The sequence below is a fragment of the Polypterus senegalus genome, chromosome 4 (genome assembly GCF_016835505.1).
Source record: "Polypterus senegalus isolate Bchr_013 chromosome 4, ASM1683550v1, whole genome shotgun sequence".
In the NCBI taxonomy this organism is placed as follows: Eukaryota; Metazoa; Chordata; class Cladistia; order Polypteriformes; family Polypteridae; genus Polypterus; species Polypterus senegalus.
This window is the reverse complement of record NC_053157.1, coordinates 160,149,532-160,171,845: the sequence shown is the minus strand read 5'-3', so window position 1 is coordinate 160,171,845 and position 22,314 is coordinate 160,149,532. Positions and strand designations below refer to the sequence as shown.

Genomic DNA, 22,314 nt, shown 5'->3' with positions numbered 1-22,314 from the left:
ACGGGTTCAGTAAACATATACTCAGCCTCCCATCGGTTTTAAAGGCTCTATTTTCAGAATCAACTTTTCTCTTCAGCATCGTGAGCTAGCTTCGCAATAACTTGCAGCATCATAAGCTAGACTTGATTAACGCGGTAAGTGTTAGGCAAGGCAGCTGAAGCGCTGCATTATGGGATCTGTAGTTTATTGTGTTACCAGCGCTTCATATACCTGGGCCATTAATAACAATAATACAGTATATAAAATGATCTCGGGCGGATATAATTACACTGGTCGGATGTGGCCCGTGGCCCTTGAGTTTGACACATATGGACTAAATAGAACTTGAAAAGATATATTTTTTCAAATGTGATCGCGCAATTCAGATAGAGTTGACACACACTACAGCCTGCATCCTCCCCTCGCTCTTACTTTTTTACCGTTCATCTAATGAATACACTGAGTATGGCTTTACCAAAACAATCATTGATGGCTAATAAAGTATCCATTATTCGAGTATGTAGATCGGGATATATATATATATATATATATACCCCGTCGCAGGAGAAGTAGTGTGTTAAAAAGCTAGAAAAGAAAAGGGAACATTTTAAAAATAACGTAACATGACTGTCAATATACAGTATTTGTTTTGTGAGTGTTACTGAGTGTTGCTGTCATCAAGGATTTGATTATCATTATTTCTTTCAATCAGGTTCGTATTTGTAGGATGTGTTGTGTTCAAGTTACATTCCGTGTTTGTCAATCGTTGTAAAGATGACAGGTTTCATTCATCGATTCGTTTCTTACTGCATCAATAAACAGCTCGTCTTCTTCTTTATCTGAGACCTGACACACTGCATGCACGGGTTTTTTACACTGTCTTCCTTTAGCGGGACATTGACTTTTTCCACCGTGTGCTTTGTTTCCGCAGTAGCTGGATTTATGAATATGCTTATCAGACGCTTCATATTTTTTGCTGCCTTTTCAATTGTGTAATTCGGTTTTTGTTCAGCGCTCTTTGGAACTGTTGCTTTTATCTGTGCACTGCGTCAGTTCACGTGAGCCGCTTCGGTGTACATGCATCGAAGGTTCCCAGCTGTGCTGGTGCCATCTCGTGCTATGTCCATGGCTGTATTTAATGTTACCTTAGTCCTGGCACTTAAAACTTTCTCTCGCAGTTTAAGCTGAGTTTGTGTCAAACACCACCCTGACCATCTCATCTTCCTCTCCATAAACACAGTCCTTCACCCGTGAATATTTAGTGGGAGTTTGCTATTGGATTGCCGCTGACGGACGGCCTTATATGGGCAGGCACTAAATTACAAACGCCAGCGGCAGCCTGTCTATGAACTTAATTTAAAGTGTAGGTTTACATCGTGCTTTGTTTCAAGTAGCAGAACTCATGAATATGGTTGTATATGTCACTCGCCGCTTCTTATTGTTTAGCTGCCTTCTCAATTATATAATGCATGTTTTCTTCAGCGCTTTTGGAGGTCTTCCTGGTTTTCTATGTACTGCGTGATTACGTGGGAGGCGTGATGATGTCACACGAAACTCCGCCCCCACGGCGTTCAAGCTCATCTCCATTACAGTAAATGGAGAAAAACAGCTTCCAGTTATGACCATTTAGCGTAGAATTTCGATATAAAACCTGCCCAACTTTTGTAAGGAAGCTGTAAGGAATGAACCTGCCAAATTTCAGCCTTCCACCCACACGGGAAGTTGGAGAATTAGTGATGAGTCAGTGAGTGAGTGAGTGAGTGAGGGCTTTGCCTTTTATTAGTATAGATGGATACTTTATTCGCGATCAATGATTGTTTTGGTAAAGCCATACTCAGTGTATTCATTAGATGAACGGTAAAAAAGTAAGAGCGAGGACCTGCAGTCCATCCTGAAAATCTCCACAACACATAACCTCACACCAAACATAAACAAACTTGTTGCCAAAAAAAGATGCCAGGCTTCCAGCTCTGATAAAATGACATATAAGCAAAGACAACTCAATAATTTGATTTGTTATTGCTGAAAAGAACAAATTTTATTTATATTTCCAGGTTTTGTTATGCACCATGTTCATATTTGAATTTGTATAATTTTGACAGGATATATTTTTATGGAGAGCAAAATATTATAAGTTATTTAAGGTTTGAGTTGATTTATTCCGGAATAATATTCTGTCGACTAAATAAAAATTCCTTCTATTTAAAATTTAAATAGAACTTGAACATATACGATAGGTGTGTGTGTGTGTGTGTGTGTGTGTGTGTGTATATATACTGTATATATGTATTTGTGTGTATATATGTGTGTGTATGTATATGTATTTGTGTATATGTAGATATATATATATATATATATATATATATATATATATATATATATACGAGGTGTGGCAGAAAAGTAATGAGACTGGCAACACTGCAAGCGATCTGGCAACACTGCGCTGTTGTCCTTGATAGAGCACGTATCAGTACCCGCCCATAGCTCAGTGCGAGTTTCAACTCCTTCCGTTAACTACGTGATTTTTGTGACTGCTATTAACGAAGTTGTGTTTTTGGTTGTGTGTCACGCAAAATGGAACAGCGGAATTTGGAGCAACGTTGTGCCATTAAATTTTGTGTTAAGCTTGGAGAATCGGCAAGTGTGACGTTTGTAAAGTTAAAACAGGCCTATGGGGAACATTCTTTATCCCGAGCTCAAGTTTTTCAGGGAGGCCTTCAACTTCGAAAACCAATGAAAACATCGAACGTGTGAACACTCTTGTGAGATCAGACCGTCGTTTAACATTAAGAATGTTGAGTGAACAATTAAATTTGAACAGATTTACCGTTCATCAAATTTTGACTGAACATTTGCACATGTGAAAGGTCTGTGCCAAAATGGTGCCGTAAAACCTCACAATTGAGCAGAAGGACAATCGAAAAAACGCATTCCTGTGGTTCCCAAGCCCCCTTATTCACCTGACCTCAGTCCGTGTGGCTTTTTCCTTTTTCCTAAACTGAAAAATGTCCTCAAAGGAGAGTGTAACGGACATGCTGAAGACCATACCGGTTGAAGACTTCCAGCGCTGCTACCAACAGTGGTAACAATGTCTCCATTAGGTGTGTAGCTGCCCAAGGGAACTATTTTGAAGGGGATAACATTGATGTTTGAAAAAAATAAAAACTTTGGTAAATAAAAAATCAGTCTCATTACTTTTCTGCCACACCTCGCATGTATATACATATGGATGTATGTAGATATATGTATGTATATATGTGTGTGTGTATATATATGTGTATATGTATATATGTATGGATATGTATATATATATATATGTTTATATGTGTGTGTGTATATATATATGTATATATATATATATATGACAGCAACACTCATCACTCATAACAGTGACAAAACAATTACATTGACAATCATGTTATGTTATTTTCAAAATGTTTCCTTTTCTTTTTCATTGCTTCTTTAACACACTACTTCTCCGCTGCGAAGCGCAGGTATTTTGCTATATATATATGTATGTGTGTATATATATATATATATATATGTATATATATATAACTGTGTATATATGTATATATATATGTGTATATGTATATATGTATGTATATGCATATATATATATATATATATGTGTGTATATATATGTTTATATATGTGTGTCTGTGTGTATATATATATATATATATATATATATATATATATATATATATATATATATATATATATATGCCAGCAACACTCATGACAATGACAAAACAATTACATTGTCAATCATGTTACGTTATTATTAAAATGTTTCCTGTTCTTTTACTTCTCCTGCTTTAGCGGGTATTTTGCTATATCAGATATATATATATATAGATAGATATGACAACACAACAATGACAAAACTCATATCAATGACAAAACAATTACATTAACAATCAAGTCATAGAAATTCACGTTATATTATTCCCCAAAATTTTTCCTCCAGCTTTTCTTTTTCATAACTTCTTTAAGTGCTGGCTGCCTTCCTGGCACACTACTTCCTGGTGTCGGAAGTGCCGGGCTCCCGGATAATTAGGCACAGGGCGCCGCCTGGCGGTGGCCACGGGTATTCTACCCGAGGCTAGCCCTACTCTATCTGGAGGAGGCACTCGCCTCCTCTTGTCCTATATATATATATATATATATATCCGCCGGGCGACTGCATGGGATCAACCGGCATCGGGCGCCGTAAACTACAGGGTAGGGATTGAACGGACGCCTCGCGTCTGTATTGCAATATTTTAAACTTGATTGAAATTGTATTGCAATATTTTCACACACTTGCGATACAAAGTACACATCCACTATCAATATGACATGTGGAAAGGAGAACATTTGAGGTGGCACATGGTGGACTGATCAAGCTGCAAGTGAACTGACCTGCTTTTAAAGTTTTAACAGACATAGCCAACCTGACAATATGTGCAAATTCAATGGGCTGTATTTGTGAAATCAAAAGGGCCAATGTAATATTGTACTTGGCCATGAATGAGGTGCTTTTAAAAAAATAAAATGTTTTGAGTACAGCTGTACTGAAATGTTGATGTATGTTCTGAATCACATACACACAGTCACATGTATTGTATGTTACTACCAAAATGTGAATTGCAGTCTCCAGGCAACTGTACAAAAATTACTGAAGAAACATCACAAATAATCACTATATTACTGAAGAAACATCACAAATAATCACTATATCTTTTTTGGTAAATTTAATACAATAGATTATATGCTAATCTGAAAACTAGTGGTGCTCCAGTAAGAACATTAGAAATTTGACAGACAAAAGGAGACCATTGAGTCCATCAAGTTAATCTGTTTAGATAATAATTAAGCTGTCCCGGTATCTCATCCAGATACTTATTAAACGTTGTCAAGGTTTCTGCTTCAACTACATCTCTCTGTAATTTGTTCCAGAGTTCCACAACTCTTTGCATAAAGAAATGCTTCCTGGTTTCAGTTCAACTTCACCTTAATTTCCACTGCTCTCCTTGAGAACGTGATTCCCCTTTAAGTTGAAAGAATTCTGCCAGATTTACTTTATCAATGCCTTTGAGAATTTTGAAAATCTGAATTAAGTCCCCATGCGGCATCCTTTGCTCAAGACTAAACAGGTTTAATTCTCTGAGTCTGTCAAAGTAGAACATTCACTTAAGTCCTTGGATGCATCTGGTTGCTCTCCTCTGCTCAGTTTTAAACATTATAACAATAGAACAATCTAGACGAGAACAGGCCATTCAGCCCAACAAAGCTCGCCAGTCCTATCCATTTGTTTCCTCCAAGAAAACATCAAGTTTTGAAAGTTCCTAACGTCTTACTGTCTACCACACTACTTGGTAGCTTATTCCAAGTGTCTATCGTTCTTTGTGTAAAGAAAAACTTGTTTGTGCGAAATTTACCCTTAACAAGTTTCCAACTGTGTCCCCGTGTTCTTGATGAGCTAATTTTAAAATACAAGTCTCGATCCACTGTACTAATTCCCTTCATAATTTTAAACAGTTCAATCATGTCACCTCTTAATCTTCTTTTGCTTAAACTGTAAAGGCTCAGCTCTTTTAATCTTTCCTCATAATTCAACCCCTGTAGACCTGGAATCAGCCTAGTCGCTCTTCTCTGGACCTTTTCTAGTGCTGCTATGTCCTTTTTGTAGCCTGGAGACCAAAACTGCACACAGTACTCAAGATGAGGCCTCACCAGTGCATTATAAAGGTTGAGCATAACCTCCTTGGACTTGTACTTCACAGATCGTGCTATATAACCTAACATTCTGTTAGCCTTCTTAATGGCTTCTGAACACTGTTGGGAAGTTGATAGCTTGGAGTCCACTATGACTCCTAAATCCTTCTCATAAGGTGTACTCTCGATTTTCCGACCGCCCATTGTGTATTCAAACCTAATATTTTTACTTCCTATGTGTAATACTTTTACTGACATTAAATTCCATCTGCCACAAATCTGCCCAAGCCTGTATGCTATCCAAGTCCTTCTGTAATGATATAACGGATTCCAAATTATCTGCTAATCCACCTATCTTGGTATCATCTGCAAACTTAACCAGCTTGTTACTTATATTCCTATCTAAATCATTTATATATATTAAAAATAGCAGCAGCCCTAGCACTGACCCCTGTGGAACACCACTCATAACATCGGCCAGTTCTGATGAGGTTCTTCGCGCCATCACCCTCTGCTTCCTGTGTCTGAGCCAATTCTGCACCCATCTAAAAACATCACCCTGAACTCCCACTTCTTTTAACTTGATGCCCAACCTCTCATGTGGCACCTTATCAAATGCTTTCTGAAAGTCCAGATAAATAATATCATAAGCTCCACTTTGATCGTATCCTTTTGTTGCCTCCTCATAGAATTCCAACATGTTAGTAAAACACGACCTCCCTCTTCTGAACCCATGCTGAGTGTTCAGAATAACTCCTGTCCTTGCCATGTGTTGCTCAATCTTATCCTTAATAATTCCTTCCATTAATTTTCCTGTGATGCTTGTTAAGCTTACTGGCCTATAGTTGCTTGGATCTGCCCTGTCACCCTTTTTATATAATGGGATGATATTTGCCATTTTCCAGTCCTTTGGAATCTCTCCAGTGCACAGTGACTTCCTAAAAATATGTGTCAAGGGTTTATATATGTACTCACTATCCTCCTTAAGAACACGAGGATAAATATTATCTGGGCCTGGTGATTTGTTTGATTTCAACAACAACAACAGTTCAAAAACTGTTGACAGCACTGAGCAAGTTTAGAGTCGCTATACTTTCTATTTCCATTAATACCTCTATGCTGATTTATCATATAAACTAGATAAAAACATAATCAGAAACCTTTCAAATGTGCACAATGTTAAAAATTGGATTTTTAAAAATAGGTCAATCAGACAAAAAATACAACTTTTCCCTTTTTTCAGAATGCAGGAGTAGCTGTATTCACATGCTAATAACATGTAAATTAGTCTCAGCCCACTTGATCATTGCATGTGGATACACCCCTTCATCCCATAATATACTACCTTCATCACAACATATACTGTCCCTCCAGACAATGGCAATGATAATCTATTTTATAAGAGTTAATTCCACTGAACATGGCATATTTTGATTATTATGCTGGTGACTCTTTCCAGACCTGGTACTCGTGGCATGGCAAAAGCGCAAGCTTCAACTGCTAGCCCATTTCAGAATTTAGTTAATTCACTTAGCATATCAGGCTTAGTTGGGTATGCTCAATTTGGCTCAAGTGAAAGGGGCATTGCATGTATGCTTTGTGTTCTGTATTTTTGAAAAAATCAATTCACATGTGCCTCTGTATTGCAGCTTCCAGGTATATTTTTGCTATGATCTTTTCCAACCAGGGCAAAGTAATAAGACTTGCATTCCTCTTAGTCTTTCACACACATGCTGATCACATTTTGAAAAAGCATATTTCATTCAAATAAGGCAATCCCATTACAAAAATATGTATACTTAGATTATGTGGTGTATTCAGCCCACAGTGAAAAGCTATTAACCTTTCTGCATTGAATTCAAAGGAAAATGTACAGCGCTATAACTCTTTCTATGGTTCCAGTTGGTTTGCATTGCCTCACTTTCTAACAGAACATGCACGAGTTAAGTAAACAGGAGGATGTGGAAAGCAATGAAGCAGCACTCATAATGCAGTGAATAAAATAAATGTGTCACAACACAAATACTAATACATTGAGGTTACTGCGGTGGGCTGGCACCCTGCCTGGGGTTTGTTTCATGCCTTGCGCACTGTGTTGGCTGGGATTGGCTCCAGCAGACCCTTGTGACCCTGTGGTTAGGATATAGTGGGTTGGATAATGGATGGATGGATATTGAGGTTAGCATTCAATAAAAGGCTACACCTTTTTATTTTATTACTGGGTGCATTTATTTTATGCATACCCTTTTTCTACATTGAATTCAAAAGCAGATGAATGGCTCTCTTCCCTTCCATGTGGTAAATAAAATAAACTTTTTATGAGACAAATAATATTTCAATACTGAGCTTATAGAGCACTGTAAATTGCCTTTATTATTTTAAATATTTACTTTATGTGCAATTTGTTTTCCCTATACAGAGTTCAAATTTGAAAAAAAATTACCAAACTAAGTGAATGTTGTACGATTATTCCGTATGTGTTTCTTGTTCTGAAAACACTAATCTGAGAAAAAAAGAAAGAGACAGTGAGACAGCGGGTATACATTTATGGTACTTGGAAAAGTTAGCTTTTTTCAGTTTTATTCTCTCAATCATGATCACGGTCTAAACCCCGACGCCTCTCCTGATCTGACTCTAAGTAACAGCAGCAGCGTAAATTCATATCCAATCTGACGCTGTTCGTTTTCAAATAATATTGCATTAGTGCGATGATGTTTTCTGATTGGCACTATTCAGGTCATAAAATGATTTCTTCAAAATGTCACATATATTGTCTCTTTCTTTCAGGTGTGTACAGTGATCCCTCGCTATATCATGCTTCGACTTTTCGCGGCCTTACTCTATCGCGATTTTTTTCTCATACACGCTTACGTCACTACGCATGCGCTTTCTGAGAACTTTTATCTAAGACCTATGATGGCTCCTAAACGTGCTGCTTTTTCTAAGCCTTCTGATAATAAAACTAAGCGCCGGAGGAAGATGGTTACTATCCAGGAGAAGGTGAAACTCTTAGATATGATTAAAGATGGCAATACCCTACAAAAGCCTCCTCATGCATATGAAAAGACAGTGCCAGCAACTGCCTGTCAAGATGTGCTTCAGTCGCACACCCAGGCACCCACTGCCTAGTAATTCTTCACTGAAGACAACAACACACCTGCTGAAGATACTGAACCACCTCTGAAGACTCTTCTACTGAGGTTGTGCCTTCATAGGTTAGTGGTTGTTTGCAATTAAATGTACAGTACAATAATCTACTATAAAAAAGCGTTCGGGATTGTCCTTCCGTCCCGTGAATGCAAACCGTAGCGGTATTCCGCTTATTACAGACTTACTACTTGTGGCTTGAGGTACGAAGCGACGCGATGTGAGCAGAGTTCTGGTGCTCTCATCGTTCCCTTTTGTGCGCGATGCGCTGGAAAAATAGACAAAATTATGTCTCTGGAAATAATTAGTGTTGATGGAGTACAAATGCTTCACCGCATAGTAAATATCAGGGGAGATGGTGCTTGCTTATACTCATCTATAGCTTATTTAGTAAATATCATTGTGCGACTTTGGAGATGGTGCTGAATGCTTATTCTCATCTATAGCAAAAATTGAGGATAAAAGCAACGCGATGTGAGCAGAGTTCTGGTGCTCTCATCGTTCCCTTTTGTGCGCGATCCGCTGGAAAAATAGACATAATTATGTCTCTGGAAATAATTAATGTTAATGGAGTACAAATGCCTCACCGCGTAGTAAATATCAGGGGAGATGGTGCTTGCTTATTCTCATCTATAGCTTATTTGGTGCATGAAACTCCTCTTTAGCTATAGCTTATTTGGTGCAGTTTCGGGCTGACATTGTACGACTTTGGACAGGCACTTGAGGGGATAAAAAAACTTAGGTTTTCGGGAGATGTTATGAATGGGCACTTTGATGTTCTCATTCCCTACACTTACATGCCTGATGTACACATGGAGCGCACAAAAATTGAGGATAAAAGTCGGTACGAAGCGACGCGATGTGAGCAGAGTTCTAGTGCTCTCATCGTTCTCTTGCTTTTGTGCGCGATGCGCTGCAAAAATAGACATAATTATGTCTCTGGAAATAATTAATGTTAATGGAGTACAAATGCCTCACCGCGTAGTAAATATCAGGGGAGATGGTGCTTGCTTATTCTCATCTATAGCTTATTTGGTGCATGAAACTCCGTCTTTAGTGGTACAGTTTCGGGCTGAGATTGTACGATTTTGGACAGGCACTTGAGGGGATAAAAAAAAACAGGTTTTCGGAAGATGTTATGAATGGGCACTTTGATGTTCTCATTCTCTACACTTACATGCCTGATGTACACATGGAGCGCACCAAAATTGAGGATAAAAGTGCGCCTAGTAATATGATATTTGTAACGTCTAATATGTCTTATTTTGTCTAATATATTGGGTAATACGAGTGTAATGGTGACTAAAGGGTGTTATTTCATGTCTAGAGGGCTCTAATAATGTTTAAAAACGTATTTAGAAGGTCGTAAACAGGTTTTCTATACTTTAACTGCGAAAATATTCGATTTATAAATAAAGAATCCTACTTCGCGAAAATTCATTTATCACGGTAGACCGTGATAAGCAAGGGTTCACTGTAATAGAAACCACAGTATAGAGAGGAAGGACTGTCCTTGCGTGTGTGAGAACTGTTAACATTTGAATTTGATGATTGCATATAGCGCTGCATTTAACCCTGATAAAAGGTCATAAAATTAATAATTCCAAATATATATCTACCAACGTCTCTATTTTTTTTTTGACATCATAAACCATAAGGTGCATACTAATTCTGTGTGAGCAGGAACACTCAATAAAACTGAATTAAAAAAAAATAAAGTGACAGTGAGATACGAAGAAGCGTTTGTTTGTCAGCTTTTATCCCCCCAGACTACGTCTCTGTTTTTTTTTGACATCATAAACCATAAGTTGCATACTGATTCTGTGTGAACAGGAACACTCAATAAAACTGAATTAAAAAAAAAAATAAAGTGACAGTGAGATACGAAGAAGCGTTTGTTTGTCAGCTTTTATCCCCCCAGATCAGAGAATGTCCATCCAGTTCCATTTGCCTTAAAACACCACTCACATCTACAGTTATTCCCAGTTTCAAATAAAAACTAACAGCATCAGATCCCTAGGGCAGTAGTATGTGTCGTGACTGAGAGAATAAAAGTGAAAAAAAAAAAAAGTTGGGATCGAACCGGAGACTCTTGATTACAAGTCAGCAAAACTTACCGCTACGCCACAGAAGCTGCTGTATCATTCTTGAAAGTGTTTATTTGATCTTTGGACTTCAGGCTTCACACATTCTATAGTTTATACCTACATTTTGTAATATTTATTACTAAAATATGAAAAAGTTTCTATTTTAAAAATGTGTTTACACAGATTACTGTAGAAACGGAACACACACAAGATGCATGTGTTCCAAATAACAATCTATTATTTCCACTCTAAAACTCCAGCAGTTCAGTCACTCCCAGATAATCAAACAAGGCATGAGCTGGGAGAATTTGTGAACGTTCTGCGACAGTGGGGGGTTGGAATAGCAGGCTGCTTGCTGCTTGTCTTAATCAGCACATTTACAGGACAAAAGACGCTGGCGGAGAGGTGCGAATGGATTTAAAGGTGGGCCGGATTTACGAGTTTTCTCATAGGCTCTCGTAATTCTAGTGTTAAATCCATCAGGGATTACACCAAACACAGCTGTTAATAGAATAGGAGTGATTGTGATACCAAGGCTGTTTGATAGACATTTAAAAGTTTTTGTACGGAATAATGTTAATTTGGTAAATGCCCAAAACATGTGTAGTGAAGCTGGAGCATGATTGCAATGTTCACAGGTTGGATCTTGCCCTGGAAACATTTTGGACAATTTTAAATAGATAGATGTGCTTCATAAAAATTTTTAAGTTGAATAATTGAATGCTTTGCGCATATGGAGCAAGAGTGAATTCTGTGCATGGCTGCCTTCCGCTCATTTTCTGAAATGTTGAGTAAGAGATCCTTTTCCCAGTGTACTGTGGGAAGAAGGAGAAGAAGAGGGGAGAGACGTGTCCGGATGCAGGAGGAGAGGAGGAAAGTAAAGAGAGTGGAGCTGAGGGTAGGAACTTTGAATGTTGGCAGTATGACTGAAGAGTTACCAGACAGTTGGGAAACTACAGCAGATGTAGTAAGAGTGACAGCAAGAAGGGTGCTTGGTGTGACATATGGATAGAGGAAAAGGAAACCTGGTGGTGGAATGGGGAAGTACAGGAGAGTATACAGAGGAAGAGGATGGCAAAGAAGAAGTGGGATAGTCAGAGAGATGCAGAAAGTAGACAAGAGTACAAGGAGATAAGGCGCAAGGTGAAGAGAGAGGTGGCGAAGGCTAAAGAAAAAGCGTATGATGAGTTGTATGACAGGTTGGACACTAAGAAGGGAGAAAAAGACCTGTACCAATTGGCTATACAGAGGGACCGAACTGGGAAAGATGTGCAGCAGGTTAGGGTGATAAAGGATAAAGATGGAAAGATACTAAAGAGTGAGGAGAGTGTGTTGAGCAAATGGAAAGAGTACTTTGAGAGGCTGATGAATAAAGAGAACGAGAAAGAGAAGAGGTTGGATGATGTAGAGATAGTGAATCAGGAAGTGCAACGGGGTAGCAAGGAGGAAGTAAGGACAGCTATGAAGATGATGAAAAATGGAAATGCCGTTGGTCTAGATGACATGGAGGTGTCTAAGAGAGATGGTAGTGGTGTTTTTAACCAGATTGTTTAATGGAACCTTAGAAAGTGAGAGGATGCCTGAGAAGTGGAGAAGAAGTGTACTGGTGACAATATTTAAGAATAAGGGGGATGTACAGGACTGCAGTAACTACAGGGGAATAAAATTGATGAGCCACAGCATGAAGTTATGGGAAAGAGTAGTGGAAGCTAGGTTAAGAAGTGAGGTGATGATTAGTGAGCAGCAGTATGGTTTTATGCCAAGAAAGAGCACCACAGATGTAATGTTTGCTCTGAGGATGTTGATGAAGAAGTTTAGAGAAGGCCAGAAGGGGTTGCATTGCATCTTTGTGGACCTGGAGAAAGCATATGACAGGGTGCCTCGAGAGGAGCTGTGGTATTATATGAGGAAGTCTGGAGTGGCAGAGAAGTATGTAAGAGTTGTACAGGATATGTGTGAGGGAAGTGTGACAGTGGTGAGGTCTGTGGTAGGAGTGATGGATGCATTCAAGGTGGAAGTGGGATTACATCAGGGACTGGCTCTGAGCCCTTTCTTATTTGCAATGGTGATGGACAGGTTGACAGACGAGATTAGATAGGAGTCCCCGTGGGCTATGATGTTTGCTGATGACATTGTGATCTGTAGCGATAGTAGGGAGCAGGTTGAGGAGACCCTGGAGAGGTGGAGATATGCTCTAGAGAGGAGAGGAATGAAGGTCAGTAGGAACAAGACAGAATACATGTGTGTAAATTAGAGGGAGGTCAGTGGAATGGTGAGGATGCAGGGAGTACATTTGGCGAAGGTGGATGAGTTTAAATACTTACAGAGTATTGGGGATTGTGGAAGAGAGGTGAAAAACAGATTGCAGGCAGGGTGGAATTGGTGGAGAAAGAGTGTCAGGAGTAATTTGTGACAGACGGGTATCAGCAAGAGTGAAAGGGAAGGTCTACAGGATGATAGTGAGACCAGTGTGACAGATAGGGGGCGCTATCATCCCCATGAACACTCGGATCAGACGCCACACATCAGATAAAAGTCCAAATATTAAATTTATTTGTAATACAATGTGCACAAAGTACCCTCCACTCCCCAATATTCATAAACAATAGCAAATCACAATACTACAATAAATTGGCTCCAGCAGACCCCCGTGATCCTGTAGTTAGGATATAGCGGGTTGGATAATGGATGGATGGAATACTACAATAATCAATCCTCCTCTCCCAGACATGTTGTTCCCTTCCTCCCAACTCAGCTCGTTGTTCTGGATTTCCCAGAGTCCTTTATAGTCCATGACCCGGAAGTGTTTCTCTTCTCACTGTCCATGTGACTGGCAACACTTCCAGGTCTAATGAAAACTCCTTTTTTCTTCAACCTGGAAGTACGTCATTTTTTCTGTCCATTTGACTGGGAGGTACTTCCAGACTGTAGGGAAAATAAATGTCTCTGTGCCTCCCTGCAGCGGCCCCAACATTATCCAGCAGGGCTGTGCATTAAAACTCCATAGTCCATGATTCCCTGCTGGCAATCGGGGCACTTCCATGCTGCAGGGAGGGCTTCCTCTGGTGGCCTGGGGGTATTGGCCAGGATGACTGGTCGGCCATAGTTCACACCAGCTATGTTATATGGGTTGGACACAGTGGCACTGACTAGAAAGCAGTAGACAGAGCTGGAGGTGGCAGAGTTAAAGATGCTAAGATTTGCACTGGGTGTGACGAGGATGGATAGGATTAGAAATGAGTACATTAGAGGATCAGCTCAAGTTGGACAGTTGGGAGACAAAGTCAGAGAGGCGAGATTGCGTTGGTTTGGACATGTGCAGAGGAGAGATGCTGGGTATATTGGGATAAGGATGCTAAGGATAGAGCTGCCAGGGAAGAGAAAAAGGGGAAGGCCTAAGCGAAGGTTTATGGATGTGGTGAGAGATGACATGCAGGTGATGGGTGTAATTGAACAAGATGCAGAGAACAAAAAGATATGGAAGAAGATGATCCACTGTGGAAACCCCTAACGGGAGCAGCCAAAAGAAGAAGAAGAAGACTGTGGGATCTTTAAAAGGAAGGGACTTTAAAATGTTTTTATTTATTACAGAAATGCTGTGTGATGAAAATTGAGCAGATTTTGATTAGCAAAGTCTCTAATTTGGAAAGATAGTGCAAAAATAGTGTTGATAGATAGATAGATATGGGAAACTAATGTACTTCCATGTACTAAATATTACCTCTCTTGACTGCTTTAGGTGTAACCAGTTACAGGTCTGCAACAAGCCATTCAGGTTCATGTCCAGATTACCTGAAGTACTTAGCACTCAAATAACAGAACTGCATGGACATTAAATGCAGAAAAAAACATTGTCTAAAATAGTTGTCAACAATTTTTTGTCCCAAACACAGCCTTACCATAAAACAATAATCATTAGAAGCCCTAGCCTAGATGTTAAATTTCACCTTCTCTGAAATCACACTTAAAGTGGTCAAATTGTGATAAGGTCTAAAGCCTATGTCACATTACACCAACAGTCCAGTGATTTTCAGTCATAGCCTTCATTTACATAATCTGAGCGAGCTGGTGTCAGTCCGAGGCACCCTTCCGTGAATCTGAACACCTAATGTGACATACCCCACCCCATGTATAATGCTGTGTGTAGAATTCACACTAAAACATGGCGTATGAACTGGAAAAATAAATAAAAAAGTGGAAATGTGCAGTTCCGTCAGGGAGCACACAAAAATCTGTATGCATAAATCTGTGTGTAGGCCAAGTTTCACACACTTCCCCTTTATGAATCCCAATGAATGTAAAACTTAATGCACGTGCATGCACCTACAGTCCCACCTCGACTCGTCCCAGAATTTTTCATATTTTAATATGCAAATCAATATAAATATCACCTTCTGATCAGTGTTTGCTTAAAAAACAATGGAAAAGGCACGTGACTAAAAGAAGAATTCCAGCGAATGTGAAGTGGAGGCAAGGTAAAGGGTACTCTTTGTTGGCTTATGCAGTGGTATAAGAAACAAAAGTGTGGTAGAGACACTCAAAAGTTGAAGTTCAAAAAGTCACACAGTGCCTGAAAGAAAAAAGAAGTGGTCAGATATCATAGTCGATGTGAAACGGCGAGTTACAGCCCACCATCTTTTTATTTCGTTTCAGACAATATTACAAAAGCTGACCCCCATGCGATACTTAGGTGGTGATGGTGCTGCCATATTCGGGCATTGGCTGCACACATACAGTACATCTGCCTCGGAAACTGCTGGGAGGCCATCTGGCTGTGTCCTGACGGATGCTGTTCTGGAGTCACAAAATGCAATAGTGGATGCTGTAAGACATGTTGCCAATCAAAAGACTATACTATATGTTACTGACCATAAATTAAATGAATTAAAAAATAAATTTTGTATCTGATTACCTATTTTTACATCCTGCTAATTGCATTAAACAAAGTTGTAATGCTGTCTGACTTGGCTGATCATTTAGTGGGTCAGGTTCATCATAGTGCATCACCTCAGGTGCATGCTTGTACACTGCGATACACTTTCTGTGCACTGTAGAGCAGTACATTAATAGAGTGGAAATGCTTTCTATTTAAATAAGCAAATTCATTCACAGAAGGCACTTTTATAATGTAGCAACAGCACCGAGTGCCACACAGATCGATTCTCTGCTCTTTACTTTGCGGTGACTTACAATCCTTAAAGGTCTGCTTGCCTTTTGACGCACTAGTTGGAAAAGCACCTGAAACTATGCAGAGCTGCCATTTTTATAGGTTCTCCAGCTATGAATGATGTAATATCAGCTCATTCTTTTGGTAATTCATCCCTGGCTGATATAACTTCTCCAGCGCCATTGCAATAGCAATGTGCATGCAGCTGACTGCTTCAATTATATTTGGAAAAACAGCCATTGCTGCGAATTGCGCTTTGATGATTTCCAGTTCATCCACAGTGTAAAGAAATCTTCTCTATCTGGATGATAAATGGATAATACCATCCTATACAGCTGGTGCAACTCTGTGATGTTTGTGAAATACCCAGTCGTCAGCAAGTTCACATTGAAAATCTCCTGTGGCTAAAAACCTGATAGTGGGCAGAACTTGCAAAGGAGCAGGTAGAGCACAATTCCTCAAAATGTGCCTTTGTAAAGCTGGCACCAGTTCAGCACACAGCTCCAAGAGGATAGCTCTTGGCAATCAAAATCAACTTAAAAGTCTTCATCATCTGTAAATATGTGCCCTCTTTTAATTCTTCCATTTGTGATATCTTCTAACAACGCTAAAACAACCATGGTAGTTGGTATAGTTTGGCCATTCCATGCACCATTATATTTTTAAAGAATGGTTACAATCAAGTTAATTAAATTTATAAACGATATTCAATTAATTTTGGTACATTTGATAAAACCCTCATCATAGATATGAATTTAAAAGAGAAAAACAGACCACAGAAACAGTAACACTGCTTTGATGCTGGGTGTCATCAGTTTGAAAACCAAGCAAAACAGTGCACACGCAAGGGGGAACCCTGACGTAAAAATATGCATGGCTTTACACCAAGTTTTGTTTTTATACATCATGAAGTGAGTGTGGAAACAGGTGTACTCAACATTTTTGTAGATATGCACTGTTTATACATTATGCTCCAGGACTCTTAATGTATCTGGCTTGTCTCACTCATTTTTTTACAATTAGCCGATGGACAGATATTGTTGTTTTTCTTTTATGTTAATTAGCTTCTACTTTGTTTGTGTATTTGACCAAACCTGTATCCTTATATGTAATAGTTCTATATTTACTGAGTGGTGTAATCTATTCTTGCATTTTGCCTTGAGAGTTCTCATGATGCTCTTTGCCTGCACTTGGTGAGAAGTGTTGTGTTGTATTGTAGCAATGGTGAATTGGCTGTCTAGCTCTATTAATTGTGTTTTGTTTTGTGTGTTGTATTTACCTCAGTTTTTGACACCTACCTGGAAGGGATTTTTGTCTGAATTGCCTTTCCCAAGATTTTTTCCTTTTTTTTTTCTTCTTGTGTCATTTTGGGCTATTCAAAAATGAATTGTTGCTGTTGTTGTTGTTAACTGTGATGGATGATTGGCACACAATCACTAAATGTGACATAACAAGTAATTTACGTTTGTTTAAATTGACATGGTTTGGTGACATACCCCCACGACTAGAACTCACATTATGTCAAATTGGCTTAAATTGTGTTGCAAAACATAAAAACAAATTAATATGAACACACAAAGATGCATATTTTTGTATTTTTTGTGTTAGGTATATCACTTAAAATTGAAGAAAGTGCATTTTCTTGTGTCTGTTTTTGGGAACTGAAATGAATGTCTGATTTATTTAGACTATGAATTAAACTATGCATCCAACAAGAGCTAGCATCAAGAGTCTAAATAAGTATATTTTATTAATTTAGCTTGCATTGAACTGTTAAGAGTTGGACAGCTAAAATGACATTTTAAATAAATTAGGTGTTGGTTTTCAAGAGTTACTATGATTCAGCCATTTTAAACACTTAACCTTCTCAATTTTTGTTAGTATGCTTCCCATGCTATTGAATTCCTTGTCAATAGGAATATGTAATCATACTGTTAAGTACTGAATTTACATATCACTTATTATATGAAAGTGTTGAATGACAGAGTACTTTTTACCTTTTTTTGTTCAGAAGTGGAATATGCTGAGAACTACATATGTTTTTGCCCCAGTAGATAAGAGGTTTAGCTGTGCTAGAAAGCACAATTAATCTACTGTATGAGCTCTGAAACAATGGTGCTACCTTGTACAGTATTGTAGCCCTTCCTCTGAAGCACACATCTCTGAACTCTGAGTGAATTAATCAAAATTAAAATTCTGAGAAGCAAAGCGACTGAATAAAAGAGAGAACCACTAATAGCCTGCACTTTGTAGAAATAGACACACAATGTGTGAAATGTGTACCCTTACAGAGTAGTGTGTTTCAGGGCTGTGTTTTGAGCAAGCAAAAATAACTCCATACACAAAGGATTAAAGACTGGATGTGAGAGGTAAAACTAGCGAAGAAATGGGAGCTTTGATGGTCATATTTTCCCTAACAACAAAACAAAGGAATCAAAGTAAAGGTAGGCCATACAGCCATTCCTTAATGTTTAATTTTTGTTTGATTAAGAAATAAATATGTTAGCTATCATTTTATAGTCTTTTTATTTCAGGTTTAAAATGATTCAGAAGCTTATATTTCTCATTACATTTATAGTTTCACCAGAGTGAATAAAATAACAAATTGGTTCATAACAATATTAGTCATCATTTTCACTAAGAATTATTAGAATATGGTAAATGTCTTCACATAATTTCATTTTAGAATCTGCCATAATTTACACATGAAAAACAAAGGCGCTGTTATATTTAACAGAAGTGTAATGTTTATTGTACAATGACTAATGAAATAGTTCTAACCTGAACCAGTATGTACAATAAGTATAGAAATAAACAAAAAAATTCAAATTACTTTTCATTGATATAAATTCCTTTTTACCTGCATATACCAAAACTGTAGGAATGTATAACATAATTATAATATTTGCTGATCTTAGTTATGCAGTTTTAATAAAATTATTTGGCTTTGAAAAATAGGTCTGTTTTTATGCAGTTGTAGATAACACAGTTTCTCTGGAAAATTAATGATGATTCTAGGTATTGCTCTAAGCAATATATCAAAGACAGTCAGATTTGTGCAGAGTAAGCAGACTTCTAAGAGAGCCAGTAACTGGGCTTTTATGTTTCAGTGCAGCACAACGGTACATTATTCTACTCTTTTTACACATTGTGATTTTATTTACATTCCTAATTGGTTATATTCTCATTTTTATGTCAATAGAAAACCATTACCTCTAAAATGTGCTATCAGATATGTCACTGAAAATTGTATAAAACTGTACAATTAAACTGTACAAATGAACACATAAATTAAAAACAATAACTGTTGGCATTGATGTGCTTTAAAGTGAATTATTATAAACACTGTTTAGACATTGAATTGCAAAAACAATAAGTAGAATAGTTTAAAAACTACCTAACATTCATAGTACTGCCTTCAGGGTTTAGTTCTGTATTAGTTCTTAATTACTGGAAAATCCCTTTAATTAATGGATTCAGCCACTTTTAAATCATTATTCAAATTAGTCACTGGCTCTTGCATCTTTTTCAAGGCTCAGTTGAGACACACAAAAATGATGCACAGCATATTGTAGAAAAATGTGAATGCCACAACATGCGGTATATAATAAAAAAAGTAATAGAAATGTCACATTGCAGTTAATTGAATCAATGTAATGTATTCATTTTTTTCCCTACCTTTCTTATCGCTTTCCCTTCAGATGTTGCAATTCAGGTTTAATGTTCCAAAAGTAGTCCCCTTTTGGCATATTCATCAAGTTTTTCTGTATCAATGTTTCAAGTTTTCTCGCTTCTACAAAGCATACCATTTTTTTGCACACCCCTTTTGCAACTAATAACCTTTGGGATATACATAAATGTCATACATAGGCTATTATGGGGAATCTGGTGCTGGTGAATTCCAGTTCATAGTGATTTATTATTCTTAATAGTGAAAACAGTAAATAACAAATAAGTACAATATTTATTTAATTGTCCAGTTGACGTCAAAAGTCTGTTTGAAGACGTATTTTCTAACATTTGTTTGAAAATAAGTCTTTGTTACCTTCCTTCTGTCTATTATCCTGGAGGAGAAACTTACTTTACAAGCAAATACTGTAACCCCTTCGTACTAGGCCGCTGCTTTTTTTTAGCATACACTATATCAATAATCTGGATCAGAATTTAAATTATAATCTGATTAAGTTTGGAGATGATAAGAAGCTAGGTGCAATGGAACATTACCTGGGACATTGACAAAATATAGGCTTGGATGAATTTGTGGCTGATGAAAGTTAATGTAAAGTATTACACATTGGAGGTAGAAATTTTGGATCTGAATGTACAATGGGAGGTCTGAAAAGTGAAAGTACACCTTATGAGAAGGACCTGGGAGTCACGTTGGACTTGTCACTGTTAACCCCCAGACAATGTTCAGAAGCCATTAAGAAAGCTAATTAACAGAATGTTAGGTTATACAGTGTACAAGTGAAATTAGGTTTTTACTTAAGTTTTATAATGCCCTGGTGGAGTAATGCATGCAGTTTTGGTCACTGGGTTGCAAAAATAAACACAGCAGCACTAAGGAAACGTCAGAGAAGAGTGATTTAGGCTGATTCCAGAATTGTAAGGTATGAGCAATAGATAAAGATTGAAGGAGTTGTGTGACAGGTGTCTGGTCACACTTAAAGGTAATCTAACCTAGATACCGTTAAAATATCCGACTACGCCACCCAGTTTTATTAAGAGACTGGGAACTCTTGAAATGTACCGATAATAGCACACAGGTTTATTTAAATTGGGCAGTGAGTAAACACACAATGAAAGACACAACAGTAATTTCAGGAAAAGCAACACTAACTTCTATTACACAAGACAATATAAAGTACATTTTAAAGATAAACGAACATAACAAATTCTAAAAATATCAGGAACGATTTTCCTTTTTTTAAAAGGAAAACACACAGTCCACACTCTAAAAGTCCATCAAAAACAATAATTGGAGGATACAACCTTTAGTTGTGCAGAGTCCAGTTTGCGCACTGTTACCCCAACAATTAATCGTCCAACTGTCCACCGATGCACTCTGTTTACCGGATACTCATTTCCCAACAGAAGTTTTGTCAAATCATGGAATCCCTTTCAGCGTCTCCTCGTCGTTCATTTTCTCCACTCTGGGATCCTTGTGTTGCTGAGACCTAGGCATGCCTCATTTCTCGTCCACCCGCTTTGATTGGTCCTTTCATGCAGCTTCCCTCTCTCGCTGGACCCACAACCGTCTTCTTGTGGAGCTGTCTCTTCCTCCCTTGGGGTAAGTATTGCCGTCTGTGTCCCTCACGTCATACCAGCCACGTACCCCAGTCTGCCAGCAAGCCCCTGTGCTCTCTGCGAGTATCTTGGCTGTGTTCTCAGTGGACCGTCCCTCCTCTGCCTTCTCCTGCCCAGAAGTTTAAATCTCCTGCCGTTGTCAGTCCTGGACAATCGGTTTAAACAATGGCACATCTAAATTACCTGGGTTTAATAATTAATGAAAACACAAGTTAACAAAATGTGTTGTTACCAACCATGAATGAGTACGGATATGATGATTAAAAACCAGTATTGTCAGACATGTAATCCCCAAGTCAGGTAAATATAAACATTCTCCAAGGAAGGAGCAGGTCTGTTATCACAACTTTGTATTGTTTGTATACTCAACCAGCCAAAACTTCAAAGAGGTGACTCCTTTGCAAGACAGCAAATACTTACATTCTGCAGACAGCCATAACAAAATCAGTTACGGGATTACCCAGGAAATCAAAAAAATGTCCCCCTCTGATAGTTGAACCTTTTCAGTTTAAGGAAACAGACAGTAAGAGGTGATATTATTGAAGATTTGAAAAAAAGGGCACAGTTGGAAACATGGTAAGAGAATTTTTTTCACAAAGGGTAAAGTTTTTCTTTACACAGAGAACCATAGACACATGGAATTCATGAACACTACCAAGTAGTGTTGTAGACAGTAGGATTTTAGGCACATTCACAGTTTGACTTGATATTTTTTGAGGTATTAAGTGGATGTGACTGGCAAGCTTGATTAGGCTGAATGATCTGTTCTTGTGAAAATGTTTTCTATTTTTCTAATGTTCCAATAATTGGTGTCTGCCAGATAATATGCTGCTCATCAGGTAAACTATTTGTTTGTCAGATGAAACAAAATAAAAAAAGATTTTGTTTTAATTGCTTGAAAAATGTAGAGTTTAAAAAGTTGTC

At 38.0% G+C, this 22,314-nt stretch overlaps 1 protein-coding gene across 4 annotated transcripts in view; it reads left to right on the top strand.

Annotated features, from left to right (window-relative positions):
* The window catches only part of kcnip4a (potassium voltage-gated channel interacting protein 4a), a 1,100,580-nt gene that overhangs the window by 397,271 nt on the left and 680,995 nt on the right, over window positions 1-22,314 (top strand). The window contains exon 1 of one of the 4 annotated variants that reach the window (XM_039751576.1): window positions 18,503-18,527. The exons of the other annotated variants lie outside the window; for them this stretch is intronic. The gene's annotated coding sequence lies outside the window, so the exon portion shown is untranslated. Of the gene's footprint in view, window positions 1-18,502; window positions 18,528-22,314 lie in introns of those variants that run through there. 4 annotated transcript variants of the gene reach the window in all.